At 39.2% G+C, this 13,056-nt stretch overlaps 1 protein-coding gene across 1 annotated transcript in view; it reads right to left on the bottom strand.

Annotated features, from left to right (window-relative positions):
- NR5A2 (nuclear receptor subfamily 5, group A, member 2) overlaps window positions 1-13,056 on the bottom strand; it is a 78,257-nt gene that overhangs the window by 60,010 nt on the left and 5,191 nt on the right. The window lies entirely within an intron of this gene.

The following is a 13,056-nucleotide window of genomic DNA, read 5'->3' on the forward strand; positions in this document are numbered from 1 at the left end:
CAGTTGATAGCTCTTATGAAGAAGGAAGAAAGTGATTCCTGCTCATTTTGTCTGTCAGTACATGCAAGTATGCAAGTCTGAGACCAAAATCTCAAAATAGAACAGTATTTCTGTTTTCAGGATGCAAGGTTTGATGGTGAGGGTTTGGGGAGCTGGGTATGTTTATTTTTAATAAAACCAGTGGCACTTCAAAAAAGGACCAGATTCTCCCAGTCCTGCTCAATATGCAGTATTGTGTCCCTACACAAACTATCTCTGAAATCCAAAGCCGCTTCTGTAGGGCAGAGCAGGCTGAGGTTCCAGCAGGATCCAGCCCTAGAGACTGTCAGTCTCAAATAAAGATTTGATCTTTTCTAACATTTATTGCATGAAGCTACTATGCTAGCAATTTATAATGAAATGCTATGTTAACTTGGTAGTTATTACTGTTAACAAAACCCGAAGAAAATACTAAGCAGTCCTTTTTAAAGCTGAGGGCAGTTTGTTAAAATTATCAGTCATTTTTCCTCACAGTTATGCCACCATTTGTTACTCAGCTTGGAGAAAAAAGGTGAGGTTCTGCTTTGACAGGGACAGAGAAGAAATGAAGACACATTCTTAAGAGGTACCATGTGCCAGTTTAATAAAGGTTCAAGTCCTGAGCTGTAAATGCACCATACAGTGCTGGGATAAACTACTGAAAACTACCACCTCTTACAGAGAAAGAGAGAGAGAGAGACACTCCACTGAAACTCCTCTTAACACTAATTAGAGTTACCAGCATGGTGGTATCAAAAGCAAAACATGTGGAGTTCCCAGTGAAGTCAAGAGGAGAAGAAAACGCCTTAAAGGAGAAGCACGCAAATTAAAATTATATGCTGTTGAACATTACCAAATGAGCTAGCCATGTAAACACTGATTTTCAGGTGTAGCCCTTCCTACTGGGAACACTCCCAGTTCATTCCTAGTAAGGGGAGAGCATTGTCCTTGACCACACTTGCTGAATGAGAACCAATCTTGTGAATGACAGGTCTGAAACAAAGTAATTGTCATGTGTTTACTTCTACTTGAAGCTGTTGTTATTATTATTGCTGTTGTTAATATTTGTATTGTTAATTCATCGTATTATATAAAAGGACCATTGCTTTCCAAGTCCTGCACCAGGAAGGCAGTTTTTTGATAGTACTCTTTATAGCAATTTTGGATTTCTCAAAGACTAGAAAAAGTCTGGGAGATTGTAGGTGTCAGAAAATTGCCTGATCTTGGTTCTCCTGAGTTTAATTTGTACTTACATATATACTAACCCAAACAATACTCCAATAGTACTTGTTTGTGAGTAGCTTGCTTTCTAACTCCCTTGCTTCTCTCCATATGCATTTAGATGGAACATCAGTGATTGTGGTTACTCAAGAAGCTGAAGCTGTTTCATACCGTGGTGACCTGCATATGAGTTACAATGTTAGTCTTGGCTTTCACTTGCACACTAGATGATTTGCACCACCACTTAATTTAGCCTCATGCCTCCCAGCAAACTGTCTACTACATCCATATCATCTCCCACATTTCTTTCTAATATCAGGGTTATTATGCCATACAAGTACTGCACAGACAAACAGGGAGTAGAAGCAGAGACTTTTGGCAATTGTCACTTGTTATATTCTCCCTATGTGTTTTTGGTGTTACCTGAGGGAAAGTTAATAATTTTGGATTGCCTATCTTTGTGGCTTTATTGTGGTTTTTACTGAGTTCCAGGAAGAGCAATGGAAAGGAGACTGCTGGCCTGTCCAACCCATCCACTATGAACCCTCTTCTCAAAGATTTCCACCTTTTCCCAAAAGCCTGGAAAAGGAGATTAAGGGATTGGCACTGAAACACACTGACTGTTGTTGAAGATCTCTGGTGGGATAGGTTGGCGGACTCCAGAGCTACAAGCAAATGCTGTTACTGCCTCCTGCATAGTCACTGTGGTACTAACACTATTCCCAAGAAAGAAAAACAGAGAGGAAAAGGGCATTTAGAAATAACACATAGTAAATGAGAAGTAAAAGCTTGACACAGGCAGCTTTAGAGAAAAAAAACCACGAAACTGGCAGATGCTGTGGGTAAAACTGGAAATAGAGTATTCAAGGACTTAAACTGCCCTTATTCAGACAAAATTATCAAGCACTTCAGTGAAGTTTTCTTCTGACAAGCAGTACAAGAGTGAGCCCATAAGCACCAGCTGATTTATACTGAAAATTACTATATGCAAGACTGACTTGTTCAGCTCTCTTGTTAAGGTGAGTAAGCAACTGTAGGTCCACATTTATTTCCTTGTACAGGGAATTCTGGCCATAGCATGGAGAGGGGGATGGTTCCCAGCACTCTGTTACTCTTTTCCTTGCACACCTTGCAGAGGGATGAAATAGATTAGGGGATGGCTGGGCAGCCCAGTCTTTGCCTCCCATGAAGTGCCAGATTAACCCTCAGGGTAAATAAGCAGGTGGTGCACAAGGGCTGCAGCAAGCTGCTTCTTGAGTGGTGAGGGATTATGACTCAGCACCACCAGTCACTGTGTTTGCTCATTACTCAGGACAAATTTCAAGACTGCAGTAAGTATTCCCCAGTAAATACCTAAAGGTATCCAATGAAACAAACAGACTATAACACCAGAATAAAGATACAATTCTTCGTCACATCCAGTGTCATTTAGTCAGGGTGATGTTTCCTGTACTCAGCAAACATGCCAGTAAAAGAATTTCCTTGGCATACAGACAACATGGAAATGTCCTTTTAAAAAATCAGTTAATACCAACAGAACTCATGAGCTAGCTGGAACTATTTCCTACACTGTGGAAAGAACACTTAAATAAGGTTAACCAAGACATTTCGCCCTCCCAACCTCCCCCCTCCCCATCTATTTCTGGATGTCTTCTTTTGTTCACTCTTTGCTAATTATAGTGGCCTTGCTTAGGTGATATTTATAGTCTTAAAAGAGTTGCCTGACTTTTAGAACACTTTATTCATGTATATTTCCTGTGTTTATTGTTGCCTTAACTAATTTTTAAAATTAAATTTACTTGATCCAAGATTTTATTTAGCAACAAATATCAAAGTAACTTGTCTTTCAACAAATGCAAGAGCTGTATTTAGATGTAAAAAGCGTTTTTCTATTTCTGAATTTCTGAAAACAGATTTTAGTTTCTTTCCCTCTCCAAGTGATGAGTATGACAGATTATTCCAGCGTTAGACAAAATGAAATTTCTTTTTTCACCACAATATGATTATTTGGTATCTTATTTCACTAATTTATCTTATCATTTTCTTGTCTGTAATGGGTGTTTTAATGACTCTGGTGTTTCCAAGACAGTGTTAAGTATTTGTTTGCCCAGACTGCCCCAAGGTTTACCTAAGCACTATAACTGAACTTCCACCCGTCATGGGAGTGGAAACAAGACATTGAAGATGTCCACCTAAAATTAGAGTTTCACTTTCCCACCAGCATTGTATTTTATCTTTGTTCTCCTTAATTCCTTCTTAAATCTGCCTTGCTATTTCTTCTGTAGTTGCTCTATAAATGTGTCTATAGTGATGCAAATAGCCACAACTTTCAGTCCCTATTTCAAAAGAGCAAATAACACTTTTTGGGAAAAATTGGTGTGTGTCTTTCAACTCTACTGAAAGCAGTTGGATTTGGGGAAACTTTGAAGCAAAGCATAAGACTAACTGGCAGTTTGCCTTTCAGCAGCCACCCCTTCTCCTTCCCTGGTAGCTGCCACCCGCTCAGACACACACAGCCAGAGTAAGGGTGGCCCCTTCCCAGGTGCGGCTGCTCGAGCTCCTCAGCCCCACTGCTGCCCAGGCCATACACGTTTTGAGGCCAAGGTTGGGCACTAACACCAGCACACGCCTTGGCTGCACCACAGGAGTGCAGAGCAGCTGGCGGGGAAGCATCTCAGGCTGCCCTCCCGTGTCCCTTTTACACAGCAGAGTCAGTCTCAGCTCAGGGAGAAGGCATCTGTGAGGGATGGACAGCTGTGGCCCTGGAGTTAAGTGCTTTATAAGGGTTTGCTCCCAGAGTTATTTGCTGATGTCCCAGGCAGGGCACAGCTGCGTTTCCTAACGCAGGGCCCTGAGGGCTCCCACAGCCACCTGTGGGGCTTAATTGTCTCACCTGGCTGCCACCCACAGCACCATTTTAGGCTCCAGCCAAGGCTCTTGCCCTACTCACACTCCCTCACAGGTAAGGATCTCTTACTGTCTGTACATGCCCTTGCCTTGTTCCTTTAAATCATACCTTGTCCCCGGGTCTTGTGAGGCTGGTGGGGTGGGTGAATTCTGCTAGGCCCTGCCCTGGTTTGGGCAGAGGGGCAGCGGGCCCGTGTCCCTCAGCCGGGCTGAGGCGGCAGGGGCTGCAGTGCCAGCTGGTTTCTGTGCTGCATGAAGAGCAAGTGTTTCAAATCGATTTTATAATGTGGTAAGACAGTCTCTTGTGGTTTAGCCAACATTAGCTCTGAATAAAACTGTGCTTTTTACTCAAGAGTTGAAATGGTTGTGGAAATTAAGAGGTTTCTCATTAGAAAAAAGAAAATAAAATCAGAACGCAGTTAAAGGCTGTCCCAAGAGTTGTGGTTACATTTCAGCTTGCTTTTTACTGCTCTTTCTAGCCAGGTGAGGGGAAAGTTGGAAGAATTTAACAGGTGCTTCATATGTCACTTTACTAAAAGAACTGTACTGCACTCATTTAATAGAGTACCAGATTTTGGGCATTGCTACTGTCTTGATATTGGCTATGATGCAGTTCAACCCAAATGTTTATAAGTCATTTGGATATTTCCTGAATTGCACTTGGGTTTAAGCTAATTTTTTAAACATTACCTTCTCTTGTACTAAAACTCACCCTTTCTTGAGGCTGCTATTTTTGCATCCTGGCTTATGGGGGTAGGAGTAAGTCAGGAGTAGAATAAGCATCTGAATTTTATCTTCAGCACATGAAATTATGCTTTGTTTCATTTTGTAAGTAGTTGTGAGTTGAGGCTATTAAACAGAGCAAACCATGATATCTCTGATGCATGCTGAAAAATGAACAAAAATATCCACTAAGCTTTTGGCTAGTATGAAATTATTTGCTTCCCTGGCAATAGATGGGTTGTTCTGTTTTAGAAGTCTGACAGTCTACTTAGTAATGCAATTGGCCAAAGTTTGGAAGATACCAGATAGATGTTTAAGTGCAGTCTGCCTCTTGATTTTATTGCCTCTATTTCACACTGTATTTTATAATTTTAAAATTGGAAATTAAAAATACTTAATGCTCTAGTATACTCCTGTGTCTCTGTAGCTGTATAGTTCGTCCAGCCTGTTCTGAGAGGTCTTAGAATTTACAGCACAAGTTGAAAGCTCTCAGCTTTAGGCCTTTACTCCAATAGGAAATCTGATGACTGAATGTTGTGAAAACCATCTTCTTGGTGCTACTATAGATAGAACAGAGTTCCCCATTCTCCAAGGTCTTTGTTCAGATATTGTGGTTCTACGTGGCTGCCATATGGCTGTATTTGTTACTTCATCAAGCTATGAATATTCAGATTTCTTAATATTTCTTCCTAAATCACACTTTGATCTAATTTTCTTGTAATTTGCAGCCCTAGACCTGTGTGGACTATGTGAGCTATTAACTCAACAGTGCTGCATATTCAAAGATGATCACCCCTTGATCTGAAGCAGCTTACCTCTACATATGAATGAGCATCCATTTATACGACAGGGCTTCAGGAGGGCTGATAGGAAGTCTGTGAGTGACTTCAATATGGCTAGGATTTCATCCTTACTTGAGGTGATCCTGAAAGCTACGGACTAACAAATCCTTAAATTTGAACAGCCTTTAATAGATTTATACAGGCAAACTTTGACTGTGACGGGGAACCATTCCATACAACAGAAATATCACACAGTTGTACACAAGTGCTGGTTCTGAATTATACAGGTATTGTACAAAAACTCTAGAGCTTAATTTAAAAAGTTTTCTTCCTGTAGTAAGATGTACTGTCTGGTTGTAAGAAATGTCATAATTTGCACAGGGAAAACTGGCTTTTTTGTGCGTGTGGCAGAAACTTGCAAAAGATTGAGTTCTTTGCAAGTGAAGATCTGTCATTCTGCTAATAAAACCGTGACTTTCTTAAGCAAAACCAGGAAATATAGATACGATTTTCCAAGAGGCTGGAATTGTTTAATTTTTAATGTGCAAAGCTCTCTCCATCATTTGTCCAAAAGCTCAAATCCTCACAGCAGAAAATAACATACAACAGTGGTCCAGAAATACAACAGGTTATGTTGACATGGCTGAGTATTCACTGTTGAGTTGTTTAGCCAGTACCACAGTCACTATTAGAACTGCCTTTAATGTCACTTTGGACTAGCCACAGCATGCAAGTTCTAAAGAGCACTAGTTTTTCATCTTGCACTACAATGTAATATACATTTGGTAATGCATCCAAGTAATGTTTCTACTGTCAGTGCTGACAAGTTGTCAAACTTGAAGGAGAAACTTTTAAAGAAACAACCCCAACAAACTGTATGTTAAATTCCTTTTTTGTGAAACGAATGCCTCCAACTCACAGACAAACATGCAAATGTGGCTCTTCCCACACATCAAGGCTGCAATGTTTGTTTCAGGCCATGTGGCAGGAGTGGTTGAAGCTACTTAATTCCCTGGTAAGTGTGATACAGTGAACTGGTGACTGCATATCCACACAGGTGTAGAAGGAGCAGTCTTTCAGAAAAAACCTACATCTAGCATGGATTTGGTCTCAGCATGATATTTAACACTGTGTACTAGATGGAAAAATTGCTAAATCCAGGGTGACTGAACTCAGTGTCCTGCTCTCAGAGGTGATAACATCATAGGGCAGAGTGAAACTGATGTATCCAACTCTGACATGAACAGGCATAGGACAATGTCATCTTATCCCTTAAAAAGTGTAAGAGGCTTAGTGCTGCAAAAACTGTTTAGATAGGCTGCAAAATGTCATGCCCACATGTTGAAATACAGAATTTGGTTACATCTTTTGTGCAGAGGAGAACAAGAAGAAAGTAATCAAGTTAACTTCTAACAGAATATTCCCCTACAAGGTTCAGCTAGGTGGCAGGTACAATCCCAAGCTTCATTAAACCTTGGTTTCTCTGCTGCAGTTTCTTTCTATAGCAATGATTTTACTATTTCTGCAGTAAAATTAATTACTCAAATTATGCAAATAATTATTTGGCTGTGCAAGAAAAATACTTTTCCATTTCCCCAACGTTTTTTAAATGTTTGAGAAGTATTTTTTTTTCTCAGATCCAAGTACAGTGAAGTCAGACTAAAAATCAAGAGCTACATGTGACAATATATTAAGTAATCTGATTATTACTGATATTAGGGGAAGTCCTGGACCTCCATTTCTGGCAACTTCCCCGGTTGAAAGAACACTGCAGTTTTATTTCATCAGTGATGTTATTTATCAGGGCAGGAAATGTAACTACATACTACAAAGTCCAAACCCATTTCAAGTTATCAAATTGCCTTTGATTACTTAAGTCTAAATAATATATCAACATTTCAACACCCTTGAAGACCTTTTAAGGTATTTCACTGTTGATATTTTTTTCTCAAAAAATCCCACGATGAATAACCCCCCCAAACAAAACAAAACAATCCCTACCCCTGTTTTTTTCCTATTCTGTGTTTAATAATTGAATTTCTGAACTGCAATTCCTTGTTTTCTGTGCATGTCTTGACGCTTAACTATATAGAGACTGAAATTTGAAATTGAAGCTGATGTACTGAGTATTATATACCTATCTAAATACATTTAACAGGAAAAATGAAGAGACTCCAGGAGTTCTGTTAATCCTATTCACATTAAGTTTGCACTGCTTTAAGAAATAATTTGAAACTCTGATAATATAGCTTTGCTTATGGGGAATATGTAACACAAAAGTAGGCTTCAGTTTGCTGCCGAAACATCTGTTTTACCATGTACAGGAGAAGTTTTATAGATAGGGTAATTTAAACGGTTGTTTCTTTGAAGGCCATGTTTGCAGCTAATATAAGCATGGACAAATTTATACTTATAGCAAGAAATCTGCCCCAGAATTGATATGATCTGATATCAATGAATGGTCTAAATTAGCAAACTCAGTGAATGCTTTTAGAATGAGCTTCTCTAACATGAAGTGTGCTGGCTCTTCCTGCAATCATTCACTAAATTGGTTTGTGCTCACACAGAACTTTGACCTAAGACATCCTCAGTAAAACAGCCAAATAAGTCAAGGTAGTATTTTTGTGAGTCATGAGTCCTTTGGTGTCTTTTCGTAACTATTGGCATTTGGTTAATTTTGACCCCTAGCTGGGAGAAAGTATCCTGAGGACTACAGTGCAGGTCCTGTTTTCTTCCTGCCTCAATCAGAGACTGATTTCTTTTATGGGATTGGGAGTGCTTAGCTTTGGAAGTAGTTGTTGAATTTTCCCTGATGTGGGCTGATGAGGAAAGACTAGTTCAGTGGAACTGTCTGCATCCTTTCTTGGGGCCAGGTAACCTCTGGACTCTAGAAACTCTTGCAATATTTTCTTTTCAGCTTTGTACAAAGACCTTTCACCTGACTAAGACAGCTGGCTACAAATCTAGCATCCCCAGAGCATTCCTGAGTTTCCTTAGCTGAGGATAAGATGGATATATCTTACTTTTATATTTACTGAGCTTTTGACTATTCCAGAATAGCAAACAAACTATTACTATTAGTATCATCCTGAGTCTTCTAGGAGATTGTCTCCATATTCTTATTTCATCTGTGTATAAAGAACTATGCAGAAAAAAAAATTCATTTTGAATAAACAAGTAATATGTGATGTGAAACTCCATAATTTGTGATGTAATTACTAATTACCAAATATTCTGACTTCACAAGACCAGATCGGTATGTTTGAGATATTAATGTGTGTTAAATTCAAAGTTACTGGATTGCCACTTGCTACTTTGGCTCTTGCTCTGACATTATTGCCAACCCTGACTAGATTGCTTAATAGTTCCATTAATTTCTAATATCCAGCATGAATCCAGACGAGAGGATCTGCTCCTTATAAAGTGTGAGCATTAGCCTTAAATTATGTACTTAAATTCATTCACAGGTCAAATTCTGTAAAATGGAGTGCATGCTGTAGCTTGTTCCATCCAGTCAGAATTTTTACCTTTTACATGCTTACATGTGTAACAAGTTCCAAAAAAGGTGCTAACAACTTGCAGAGCAACAAATGAGAAGATTGTGCCAAGCACAAGTTCATAAATGCTTAATGAAATACAGTTTTAAAACGTGTTTCCTGCCATGTGAGATCTCTCTTAAAAAACCCAAAATATTCAGCCAAAGGGAAAGAAAGGACAAAACATAAAAGCTGTAGTTCACTGGTGGATTTTGTTACCATCTCTAGGGTAAATGTGGCCTAAACCACTGATGGACTGAGGAAGAATTGTGTCATATTCTGCTTCTTTTCAGTCCCTTCTGAACTTTGCTAGCTACAAGTGCAGCAGAAAGGAATTTTTTTGCCATTGTACAGTAATTGAAGAGACAAATGCGTAAGACTAAACTGAGAATGAAGTGAAAGGACACAGTAAAGAGCTGCAAACATGCCGTTTAGAACTCACAGCCAGTTGTGCAAGGCATCACTTATCATGATAAAATCATGATGAATTTCATACAAACCACATTTTTTTACTTCTTTTGCTGTTTAATTTTTTGAGTAATTTAACATTTTAGGCCCAGAGATCTTCTAATGCACCTGTCTTATCTGAAAGGCATCTCAATAATTGGTTTTTAGGTTTAGACAAGTAGGAATAATAGGAAAATATCTCCTCCAGCAAATACATACTTCTTAGCTGTGCATTAGGTAGGGAACAAAGTTAGCTGTTTTGAAAGTCTAGTTGCATCTTTATTAAAATTGCCTTTCCCCTTTCTTCTGCATTTAAAATATCTGTCATATCCTTAGGTGGTTGATTGTTTTTGTGTTGTTTTTTTAATCTCCTACAGGTATCCATGTTCTGTGGAGGAATCTGAAATAGCTGCTTTTGCTACCTTGATCAGGAGCTGAAAACATGGATGGACAGAACAGAGCTGTGTTCAGAAAAGGTTTGGAAACCCTTTGTTTAATTCTGTTCCTCTCCTCTTGCTCTAAAGAGTGATGGTGTTATCTGGTGCTGTTACAGTAGAGTCTGAACTAAATATGTTTTGAGCACCTCACTTTTTTGAAGTTGCAACGCTTGAAGTCCTTAGCATTATGTGTAATCTGGTCCCTAAATATCAGATGTGGGTGGATTTCCAAGTGTGTTGTTATTGTTCTAGAATGCTATGCAGTTTAGTTGATATTGTCCAATTAAAAAGAAAAAAATAAATAAATTTGGATATGCCAGAAGGTATATAATCAGGAAATCGCCTGAACACTAAGTTTCTACCATGTAAAGGTTACAAATACTAAGGTGAAACCAATGCCTTCTAAATATGTTGGTTCACTAGCCAAAGGCTACATATAGTGAGTTTCAATAATACATGTCTTTTCAGAAGTCTTCATTTACATTGTAGTGTATATATGTCCAGAACTAGGAGAAGTTGGTCAGCATAGTTTCATGATGGAGATTTCTCCATCCTTTGTGTCCATACTGGTAAACCTATGTTGGTTGAAGAACATAATTTTGGGTTGGAGGTGAAGATAATTTCTAAAACTATTTCCAGTATAGTTTGTTGAATGCTTATAAAGTCTGCCAATGAATTAAGCCGTGGAACTATAAAAACGAAATGTTGCTTCAATATGTTTTCATATTCTCACTTTAATCATAACTGTAATTTTAAGGGAGATCATAACTTAAAAATTCTTACTCTGAAGAGTATGTTGCTCTGTGATTTTTAGTGATTTTTAACATGGTTAGTCCAGATTAAAGCATTCCCCAGTGTATGGGTAGAAAGATCCTGTCCCTGATATTTAGGGCGTAGCCTATTGGAAGATATTTGCAATTTTAATTTTTAAATTATTAAAAATGGGTAGCATGGCATATAGCTTACTATAAAATTGTAAATAACTTAGCAAACAAAGATGTGACAGTCTTTTTCTCCCTTTAATCCATTTTCTCTTCCCCCTCTAAGTAAACTTCCTCCATTCTTTCTCATTATATAAACTGAGTTTTTAATGGTTCCTGCAACCATTTTCTTGAAAAACTGAAGAGAAGCTGGAGTTGCATGCACAATATATACAGCTTGTTTTTCTCGTAATCAGGCTTTATTTCATGTGTCTGCACCATGATGTGGTGATTGAGTACACCCTCAGTGAGTTGATGACATCAAGTTGAGTGGGAGTGTTGATCTGCTTGAGGGTAGGAAGGCTCTACAGAGGGATCTGGACAGGCTGGATCAATAGGCTGAGGACAACTGTATGAGGTTCCACTAGGCTCAGTGTTGGGTACTGCACTTGTGTCACAACAACCCCAATGCACCACAATGGGCGAGTGGCTGGAAAGCTGTCCAGAGGGGAAGGACCTGGGAGCGTTGGTCAACAGCTGGCTGAATATGAGCCAGCAGTGTGCCCAGGTGGCCAACAGCATCCTGGCCTGTATCAGGAATAGCATGGCCAAAAGGAGCAGGGAAGTTAATTGTGTCCCGTACTTGGAACTGGTGAGGCCACATCTTGAATCCTGTGTTCAGTTTTAGGCTGCTCACTACAAAAAGGATGTTGATGTGCTAGAGCAGAGAAAGGTGCTGGTCCAGAGAAAGGCAATGAAGCTGGTGTAGGGTCTAGAGAACAAGTCCTGTGAGGAGTGGCTGAGAGAACTGGGGATGTTTAGCCTGCAGAAAAGGTGACTGAGGGGAGACCTGATCACTCTCTACAACTATCTGAAATGAAGGTGGATATGGGTCTCTTTTCCCAAGTAACAAGGAATGGAACAAGAGGAAATGGCCTGAAGTTGCAGCAGGGGAGGTTTAGTTTGGATATTAGGAAAAATTTCTTCACCAAAATGGTCGTCAGATACTCAAATTGGCTGCCCAGGAAGTGACTGAGTCACCATCCCTGGAGATAATAAAAAAACCCACATGTAGATGTAGTGCTTAGGTGTATGGTTTAGTGGTGGACTTAGCAGAGCTAGGTTAACAGCTGGATTTGATGATCCTAAAGGCGTTTTCCAACAAAAATATTCTACAATTCTATGGTGGTTACAACACAAATACTGTTGTGACAAGCATCTTGACTGTGGTTTTTTGATGGGATCTCCCTTCTATGCCCTTGATTCATGTAGATTCAATTCTCAGGGAATGTCTACAGTAATTGTTGTATTTGGATATTTTATTGTTTTCCCTTAGCTTGACAGTAGTCAGCAAGAAATTATGGGGTGGTCACAAAACTTTACAGATTTCAGCAGCAAATTGTTGCAGCAAAAGCTTCACTGTGCAATAGACAGAGGTTCAGTAACAGGCAATATAATAGAGGAATTAAGAGGTGAATTGAGTTCATCATCTTGAGGTTTTCTTGGGATAAAAAAAAATCTTTCATTCCAGAGCTAACTTCTGTATCAAGAGAGTGGTTATAAACTGCAGTGTCTGATCCCAAATTTCTGGCTTAAAAGTTCAGACCTGGCCACAACAGGCCACAAAATTGCCTTAAAAAGTCCAAGAAATGTAAAGGGGGGGATTCCTGGCCATCAGGGAGCTGTGCATGAGAACTTACTGGGTGCTCCAACAAAATTAAGTACCTAAAGGTTATTTTAGCCAGCACAGATTAAAGGAATCCCCCATATATCAGTGGTAATGAGAACCAAAAGGAGTACTTAAGGTATCTTCTGCCTCCTTGCTTTCTGTTCTTTGTATACTCTGCTTAGGATTCAGCCCTCCTGGTTAACTACACACATAAGAATGCACAAAATAATATCCCATTGAGAAAGTGAATATTCCAAATGTGGACTTATATAAGAAGTGTACAGAAAAAGAATGGCATTCCCTTGTCTGTTAAGTGAGGTAATAAAATAATTACATAAATGAATGTAGAATGGTGTAACAGGCATGCTTACAACTCTGAGTACAAGCCAGACAGTG

The sequence above is a fragment of the Chaetura pelagica genome, unplaced genomic scaffold (assembly GCF_000747805.2).
Source record: "Chaetura pelagica isolate M959 unplaced genomic scaffold, ChaPel_1.0 scaffold69, whole genome shotgun sequence".
NCBI lineage: Eukaryota > Metazoa > Chordata > Aves > Apodiformes > Apodidae > Chaetura > Chaetura pelagica.